At 48.6% G+C, this 8341-nt stretch overlaps 1 long non-coding RNA gene across 1 annotated transcript; it reads left to right on the top strand.

Moving 5' to 3' along the window:
- The first annotated feature begins 2751 nt into the window (after window positions 1-2751).
- Window positions 2752-6349, top strand: LOC142827360 (uncharacterized). The gene is made up of 2 exons (XR_012902072.2): window positions 2752-3414; window positions 6220-6349. It is a non-coding gene; the product is annotated as an uncharacterized LOC142827360 (long non-coding RNA).
- The last annotated feature ends 1992 nt before the right edge of the window (window positions 6350-8341 follow it).

Consider the following 8341-nt stretch of genomic DNA (forward strand, 5'->3'; position numbering starts at 1 on the left):
ATGTATATCTAGACAATATAAAATCAACCCAGGGATGCTATTTTTACTACAATATTGTGTATATATAAAAAGGGCCAGGAGATCAACTCCTGCATTTAAGCACTGGCTCAAAACACAAGTGGTGTATCCTGCCCTTCAACCTTTCAGAGCCTAGATAATTTACCCATGAGCTTCTGTATTAGCTAGGTTCCTTAGCGATTCCTTTATGGGTTTTGGTTAATCCGGCTCTAGATCTCTCTGATATAACAGCATGGTGCTTTGGATGGCTTCTCCCCTTGCTTAGTGTGTGGAGATCACAGCTCCCTGGAGAACGATGGATCGCAGCAGCCCCCGCTAAAGCCTCCAGCAGCTAGACACAGGTTACATAGTCCCTGTTGCCATGGGAGCCGCGTTCCGAGGGTCCCAGAGGACTCACTGGTTTATTTTATTACATCAGAATTGATCAGCACCAGGCGCTGCTGCTGCTGCTCTGAGCGTGGGAAGGGACACAGGGGGAAGCCGTAAAACCCACCCCATGCAGGAGCAGCTGCGGGGGGAGGCTTTGCGTTTCCAGGCGTTGCGTCAAAGCGGGATTTGCAGTGATTTGGGATTATTTTTCGCGGAGGGTGTTGAGATTTATGTGGTTTAATTTTTTTAAAGCTTCCTCCTTTCCGTTTGAAAAAGTGCCCCAAGTTGTAGTGGAAAGCCCAGCTTCCCACAGCGCCAGCCAGGGCTCTCCCTCCGTGTGTTATACAGATCAGCGTCAGGCAGGCGTTGCAAATGGCTAGTAAATTGCCTTTAAAAGGTGTTGGCAGCTGACCACATGCATGGGTGAGCTGATTGGAGAGTCTGGCAATGGCCAGCATGGCAGGGCAAAGCGAGACTCTGGGAGACATATAATTAGGACAAGATGAGGCCAACCCTCATCGCGGCCTCCTCCCACCTTGATGCGAATAACTGTTTTCTGACGCATCGTGTGCCTAGGGAGCTGGACTCATAACGCTAGGCAAGAGCGTCTTTCGTGTAGTTAATAAAGTAAATTAGTGGTTTTTTAGAAAAAAAATTCTACCCCTTTAGACTTTAATCTGGGAACGAGGTGAGGAAACCCTCAGTGATCAGAGAAGGAAAAAAGCGAGTAAAGGGAAGCAGGGCTTGTGGTGCGACTGATAAAATAAGGAAGAATTCATAGATCTGGATTTTTCTCTCCTTCATTCTTTCCCATCTCAGCTGCTTGATCTGAATTCCCTCAACTGTATCAAACCCAACCGCGAATTTCCCGCGCGCTCCAAACTTCCCTGTTCTAAATAGCGGGCTGCTGGAAACCCCTCTCAAGCTCCATCTTCCCAGCGAAAGAAACCTCCAGAGCCTGCCACACCATAAATATTAATACATTATACTGCGCAGCGCATAATGATCTCCCCTTAATTGCAATTCAACCAAAGATTGAGCCTGCTGTCACTCACACACCTCTAAATGATTGTAATTAGGTGTTGTTGATGTCAGGCGAATCCCTAGGCTGAATGTCATTCCGTGCACTCAACAGGACGCTATGCTGGGCTGGGCTGCAAGCACCAAGCTAGGGGACCGACCTCTGCTCCTGCTGAAGGTTCAGAAAACAGGACTGGAGACACACAGAAGGAGAGAGGAGGATGCCGGGAGGGGCTGGTGGCTCCGTCGGGGGCAGCTGTCGATTTCCCGGGAATAATCTAGCGCTTGCGCAGTTGATACACATAGGCCTTTATTGGCTAGCGCGCAGAGCCGCTCCCAAGCAGGCACTTCGAGGTCCCGCCCGCCAGCCGCGGAGAGCCCGAGCCGCGTACTTGCCCCACATAATTGGCAGACAAGGAAATTAGCATATTGCACCCCCACCGCCCGCAGGGCATCTCGGGAAGCTAGTGGGTGGGCAAAGCCGCCAGCATCCATGTCCTGCGCAAGGGCGGCCTCTGCCCGGGGGCTGTTTCCAAAGGGGCCTGGAGAAGCCTCTTTCCCCCGCTCCGAGGCTGCCCCGCGGTGCGGCCGGGGCAAGGGACCCGCGGGCAAAGCCCCTCAATGCTCCGACTATCCCGAAAACCCGCCGGAGCAGCCCCTCGCTCCAGCCTGTCCCGGAGCCTTCCCGCAGCCGCTGCCCGGCCGCTCCGTCCGTCGCTCAGCGCGGCTTTGGTGCGAGCGAGAGAGGGCGGGCTCCGGATCCGGCCTTGGTCCCAGCCCCGGCCTTCCTTTGCGGGGCGCCTGATGAGCATGGGCAGGCAGCACCAGCAGGGAGCGCCAAGCCCTGTGATCCTCGGGGGGCGGGGCTGCGACCCCTGCTAAGATGCATCCTCAGGCAGGGACTCGCTCCGAAGTCACTCCGGGATCCCTGTGAAGGCTCCAGGCACTGCACGCCGGGGCAGCCCCGCTAAGGTGCATTCCTGAGCCCCAAACAGGACAGCTGTGGGAGGAGGGGCACTTGCTACCTCGGCAGGGCGCCCATGCGCGGAGTTTCCTTTCTTCGGGGAGGGATTAGTTACAGATTTACGCCCCCCCCCCCCCGCCGCATCACGGTGTGGCGGCGGGTAGCCTGCGTGAGCCCGTGGTGTCCTCAGGGCTGCTAGAGAAGTTTCCTTTAATATAGTACGTGCCTGAATTTTTCTCTCCAGACTAGGGGGGTGTCTACACTTTATTAGACACCAGTTACTGTCCCCTGCCAGCTGACTCGGGCAGGAGGGCGGGGGCTAGGAGGCGGTTTGATTGCAGTGTGGATGGTGCCGAAGGGTGTGTGCAGTCTGGGCTCTGGAACCCTCCTGCGCGGACGTATCCAGAGCCTGAGCTCCCCCCCCCCCCCTTAGCATCCTCAGTTACCCTGTAAGGGTCCGAGCCTGTTGTCTGCGGCGAAAGCCCCATTGACTTCAATGGGAGTCAAAACCGAGGGCCCGATCCGGCGCCGTCCTTGCTCACAAGAGGCGGAATCATACGGACCCTTTGGGTTGCAGGATCGGGGCCCGGCATCGCTGGGAAGCGCGATGCGTTTTGGTCCCTTGGGAGGGTCAGGCTGGACAGAGCTGAAATGCAGCCAGGCCCCACCGGGACCTCTCCTTCCGGACAAGGACACCAGGGGAAAGCTGTTGGGCCCGGTGACCGCCCTGCCCTACCCTGCTCGGTGCTTTCCATAGCTGCGGGGGTGGTGGTAAAAGCGATCGGTGAGGATGCGCCGTGACACCCTGGTTTGTGACGCAGCCATCTGCCTTTCCCTTTGTTTAACCGAACTATCTCCATGCTGCTGTCTCTCAGCCGACTCGCATTTCTTTGCCTGACGCTGATTTAGTGATCACAGCCCGTAGCCGGACTTTTTCATCAGGAGCTTCTTAGTACAGAACCCAAAGAAATTCTTCTGGACTCGAACAAAAGAAGCAAGCCCGGCTCCCTCTCCTTCTGCACAAGGGACAGTGAGGATATTATGTAAGACTTAAAACTCCCCTTTGTGCTTACTGTCCAGCATCCCTCTAGTTTGATTTCACTTTCACTGACATTTTCATCACAGCTTCCCTTCACTTCCCAGTCCCACAGAATCATGTAATATTTTTGAAATATATGCTCTCAGCGTGTAGCCCAAGTTTTACTCTCTCTGTTCCTCGGTAATAATAACAGAAGCAGTAACTGGGAGCTAGTCTCTAGCAAGCTTGTCTGCCAACATTCAGGATGTTTTAGATCAATTGGGACCCCAATGAAAAACAGATATGCTTAGTGTATAAAGTCAAAAAGAGTGATACAAAAACAGAATTTTAGAATAATTTTTATTATATTTTAGCATCATCTAGTTTTTTTCTACATAGGTTGTAATACTACTTTCATTATAGTAATACCTGAGCACTTTCAAGCAGTGCTTTAAGCAATGTGACAATACTTGTCAAGTGTGGTTCATTTTCTCTCTTATCCTCTTCCCAGCAGGAGTCCTAAATTCACTAGCCATTACCTATGATCAAATATATGCCAAACCTGTAGAGTACAATACACAGACTGCAATCATTTCCCAAAACCAAACTATGAAGTAGTCTGTCTACATCAACTATCATCAACCTTTTAAGAACATCAGATGAAGAACTATAAAATTCATAAGTTTATAACATTTGAAATGTTTGGAAATTAACATCTCCTTGGCTTGCATTTTGAGGCCAATGTATGCAAAGCTGGTTCTTTTAGGGGCACTGTTGACTTAATGGTTAAAAAGGGAACCATCATGTTAAACATCATATTATATATAGCCTTTAGTTGGGGTTTAATCAATAAACCCCAATAAAATATCTCCACTCATAGACAATAAATAAATACAGAAAAGTAAAACCTGTGGTTATCCCTCAAACATACCAGACATTGTAACATATCTAATGACTTTTATACATGAAACTGTATGGTGGGTGATGGATGTGTGATTTCCAAAACACACTAATGTGTCCTGCATTAATTGGTCTGTGTAGATTCTGCAGTGTGACTGAAGATTCCATAGTGCACTTTGATGTAATGCTCTTTGAAACAGCACTACATTAACATGCACTAGGGAACATTATAAAAAGCTATTAATTAACGTATATCCTACCATAATGACTAATGTATAACATATACATTAGTCATTACAATATATACACAGAGAGAGCCTCAAATTCCACCCATTTTTGGACCTCTACATAAAAACATGTCTAAAAATAAACCCAGAATAATGTAAGTAATCCTCTCTTCCCCCAGCAGAAACCTTACTTATAAGATTTCATTTCTATGATATGGTTGTGTATTAGTTTGCCAAACTTACATAATTTGGGCTGAAAATTTCTATGCCTAAAGTCTGCTTAAGGGTAACATTTGGGAGGGGAAGTTTCAGATAAAAATAGGTCATCTTAGCTATTTATAAAAACAAAGTTCGGGAAGAACACATTGATTTTTGTCCCTTTTAAATGCTGAGAAACTTGGTGCTTCCATGCTTTAGAGTAGGAATTTGAAATTTGGCAGCATGGTTGCCCCTACTGTCAGAGATATGCAATTTGCCATGATTGTGAAAATCCACCGAAAGCTGCTCAATTTACAAGGCTCCGAAAAACCTCCATTTGCACTTACTCATAGGCTGGCTACGTCTAGATTGGCATGATTTTCTGGAAATGCTTTTAACGGAAAAGTTTTCCGTTAAAAGCATTTTTGGAAAAGAGCGTCTAGCACTTTTTGCGGAAAAGCGTCCGTGGCCAATCTAGACGCGGTTTTGCGCAAAAAAGCCCCGATCGCCATTTTTGCGATCGGGGCTTTTTTGCGCAAAACAAATCTCAGCTGTCTACACTGGCCCTTTTGCCCAAACGGGAGCAGCATAGTATTTCCGCAAAAAGCACTAATTTCTTACAGTAGGAAGTCAGTGCTTTTGCGGAAATTCAAACGGCCAGTGTAGACAGCTGATTTTCCGGAAAAGCGGCTGATTTTCCGGAAAAACTGTCCAGTCTAGACACAGCCTAAGAGTTTGGCAGATAAATTATTGAAGGTTCCCTCTGCACTGAGTATGCCTCAGCTTGGGGCTAGATAGGTGGAGCAGGACTTTTTCTGTGATTGCTTCTACTGTTCTGCTGTGGAGTAGGGCACAGGCACTAATAGTGAGATTGGTCTCTTGTGTTCTCAAATTCATGCTTCCCACTGCGGACACCTTGAATGCGAAGCAAGGTGGAAGATGGGATATAGGATCAGGAGCAGCAGACATGAAGGGGGAGGAACAAGGAGCAGGGGAAAGTTCAAGCATTGGGAGGGGAAGGGCAGGAACTGTAGAGGGAGAGATCATGAGCAGGGGAAGGAAAATGGGATAGACAGAAATTTGACAGGGAAGGCAGAGAAACAAACAAATTGTGCGTGCCTCTAACCTTTATTATAAAAGGGAAAATGTATCAATAGCTATAAAATGTGTAGCAGCACCTCCATCTACATGTTTTGCTAGTCTTTAAAGTGCTGCTACACATTATTAGTTTTTAAAAACATTTTTCCAGTTACAGACTAACTTGGCTACCCCTCTGAAGCTTATAAAATGAGTGTGTGTTGAGCAATTGACAGAGAACACTTCACCTTGCAGAGGAAGGTGTGTGGGGAGAGAGCAAATACAAATGTCCTTACTTTAGACTGCAAAAAAATGTAAATTCCTTATGGCCCTGATTCCCTTTCAGACTACCTGTTGAGATGCACTGCACTGGAGCATACTTCCTTCAGAATGTGAAATTGAACATTCCTTTGTTGTCTCGCTTCTAGGTGTGATGCTTCCTGACAAAATATGTGCTTTCATCCTCTTGGATTGACATAGAAGATAGCAGCATGCTTTTGCTACGGTCAGAGTTACTCTGTTAGTGCAGCTGGTAAAAAAACATGCTGCAGACCTACAGCTATCATCTCTACTGCTGACTGAGAGGGTGTCAATATGTTTCTTCAGGATGAACTTTTTGTATTTTTAGCTTTAGAAAACTTAGGCTGTAGGTGATAACATTCTCCCCAGTATTGGCCCTTCTGTCTGAGTCACACTTGCCCTCTCCCCAAGTCTGGGCTTCAAGACCCTCTTGTCTGGCAATGTCTGTCTGCCAGGTCCTTGTTTGCTTCAGCCACATGCCATGATCAGCCCCACTGTTACTCATGACACAGTAAGCAGATGTCCATCCCAATCCAGGGTTACTTGTGGCATGGTGGACATCTGCTATCCCAGCCCCAGTGTTACTTGTGGAACGGCAACATCTGCCATCTCTCTGTCCCTGCAGCTTCCCTTTGCAGCTTAGTCCTGACCTCCCCTTTGGCACAGCTAGTCTGTGCTGCTCCCTTCAGCTCACAGGCTATGACTGCACTGGAGGCTTTTTGCGCAAAAACAAACACCCATGGAGCATCCACACCTCAAATGTGCTTTTGTGCAAGGAAATCAAGAGTAAAACGTCAGAACAGAGGACTTTTTCCACCTTAGGTAAATGTCCTTTTACAAGGCATAACTCTCTTTAGTGCAAGAGTTCTTGCACAAAAAGGTAAGTGTGGACGCTCCAGAGGAAAAAGCACAGGTGCTCTGATGGCCATTCCGTGAATGGCTATCAGAGCTTTCTTGCGCAAGAGCGTCCATGCAGTGTGGATGCTCTATTGCACAAAAGCACATTGCTTTTGCGATGTGTTTTGAGGTGTGGACATGCTCTTGCACAAGAAGTTTTTGCGCAAAAGGCTGCTTGCTCAAGAAGCATGTAGTGTAGACGTAGCCACAGAGAGGGTGGGCCCTGGGCTGTTGACTCCCTCATTGGCCTGCCTGCCTGCATGGCTGATTTAGATCATTACCATCTCCACATTGTCCCATGGAACTGTCAGTTTCAGGATGCTGATTTCTCTTGCCCTTCCCCTTTCTCAGGAGAGAGTCATAAAGTTTCAGAAAGGGAGAACATCCCCTTACAAATAGATCCTGAGCCCTTTCCTTGGGGTGAGGGAAGGGGCCTGTCAGGAGAGAGAGGTCATGGAAGTAGCAGCAGTGTTGGGTGGAGGAGCCAGGCCCACATGGATGAACAGTTTGGGTGCTGAGGATTGAGTACCCCAAGAGCTGGTGGAGGGGCTGGCAGGGGAGGGACAGCTGTAGAACACGGTGGGGCCACAGCAGTAGTAACAGGTGCTTTAGAAGAAGCCTGGGCAGATCTTAGCAGTTTTCTTCTCTGGCCCTTTCTGCCGACTAAAGGGGCTTCTTTGGTGGTTTTGGGAGGTGTGATGGCAAGGTCCCTGCATGTGCCTGCTGCTGCTGTCTTGGAGAGGGCACTGATGGTATTTGCAGTGCTACTGATGCTGGTTTCCATGGGGACAGCAGGGCTGAGAATAGAGTCTGGGCAACAATGGAGGCCAGAGTCCCCCTCCATTAGGTCCTCATTGGTGAAGCTACTGCCACTGAAGCCTAGTGTGTGACCAAGTCAGGGGCCCACCACTGAGGGCAGATGGTGAGAAGAGTCACTGGACAGGTGGTGTGGGGATAGAAATAAGAAAGGGAAGGATAAGGAAAAATGGAGGTGAGTCCCTCCTCCCCATTCAATTCTATGGAGGAGGAGAGTGCAAACTACAAACTATAGCATGAGGGGAATAAGAAAAGTAGGAAAGGACACCCTGGGGAGCAGCAGCAGTAGGTGTGAGGTGGTGCAGTAAACATGGGCTCAAAGAAAATGAGGTGCAATTGCAAGTACTGGGAAAGCTTAGGTGTATGGGGGTAAGGATCAATCTGCAAGATGGTTCCGAGCAGTGTGGAGAAGACTGAAATGAGGAGGACTGGGTGGGGCAGGAGAAGCAAACAAGCATCAAGAAGTTGGGGGTCTAAAAGAGGCAGGTAAAAAACATCAGGTGGGGGCAGGGCAGGTTGCAAACAATGAAGAAAGGG

The sequence above is a fragment of the Pelodiscus sinensis genome, chromosome 2, assembly GCF_052426305.1.
Source record: "Pelodiscus sinensis isolate ZL-2025 chromosome 2, ASM5242630v1, whole genome shotgun sequence".
In the NCBI taxonomy this organism is placed as follows: domain Eukaryota; kingdom Metazoa; phylum Chordata; order Testudines; family Trionychidae; genus Pelodiscus; species Pelodiscus sinensis.